The following is a 763-nucleotide window of genomic DNA, read 5'->3' as shown; positions in this document are numbered from 1 at the left end:
AGGAAGTAAAAAGGAGGCAGAAAAATACTTATCAATAAAAATTAATTGGTAAATCTTTGCGTAGGTCTAATTGTTTACTTACTTAGATCTATGTAAACTTCAATGTGAATTTTCTCCTTTGAATAGAATCTAGAAATTTAGAAAAAAAGAAAAAAAATTGATCATGTTAAAAGCTGAGACATACAAAAATGTGATTTCATTTTTTTAGGTCCTAAAAATAAAAAACCTTCTCTGCTGTGCCTTTTTTTTATATCCCCCCAACTGGTAAGTATATGAGTTAAGTAGGTACAGTCTTTCTTAAAAAAAAAAAAAAAAAAAAAAAAAAAAAAAAAAAAAAAAATGCACAAAATTCAGGTCCTAATAGTCCATCACTGTCATCCATTTATTAAAATTAAAATCCATTTATTTTTTTTCACAGACAAGGCATACTTCTTTTACTCTTGGACAATAGTGACATGTGAATTCCACTGATCATCTGACTGTTAGATTCATCTTGACGGGAAGTTATCAGGGCCAGAGGATACAATGGATAACCATACTCAGAACCCTCCCGATGACCATGTGTGCAAGTTCATCCTTTACCAGGAGATATTTGATACTTTCAGGTAAAAAAGAATAAAAAAACTCTTAGTAGGTATAGTATAGTATAGTACCATAGTGCTATATTTAGACTGTCAAATTAGGACCTGTAATCCCTTTATTTCAACAGTTCAACAGGCACCACAACAGGGATAGTTTTACTTAAATCTTACAAAAAAAAAAA

At 30.1% G+C, this 763-nt stretch overlaps 1 long non-coding RNA gene across 1 annotated transcript; it reads left to right on the top strand.

Moving 5' to 3' along the window:
• The first annotated feature begins 27 nt into the window (after window positions 1–27).
• Window positions 28–552, top strand: LOC113473292. Its single transcript, XR_003395309.1, has 2 exons — window positions 28–264; window positions 419–552. It is a non-coding gene; the product is annotated as an uncharacterized LOC113473292 (long non-coding RNA).
• Window positions 553–763: the final 211 nt, after the last annotated feature.

Source organism: Diaphorina citri, unplaced genomic scaffold, assembly GCF_000475195.1.
Source record: "Diaphorina citri unplaced genomic scaffold, Diaci psyllid genome assembly version 1.1 scaffold23320, whole genome shotgun sequence".
NCBI classification, from domain to species: domain Eukaryota; kingdom Metazoa; phylum Arthropoda; class Insecta; order Hemiptera; family Psyllidae; genus Diaphorina; species Diaphorina citri.
Note: the sequence above shows the minus strand (reverse complement) of the source record. Positions and strands in the feature narration are given on the sequence as shown.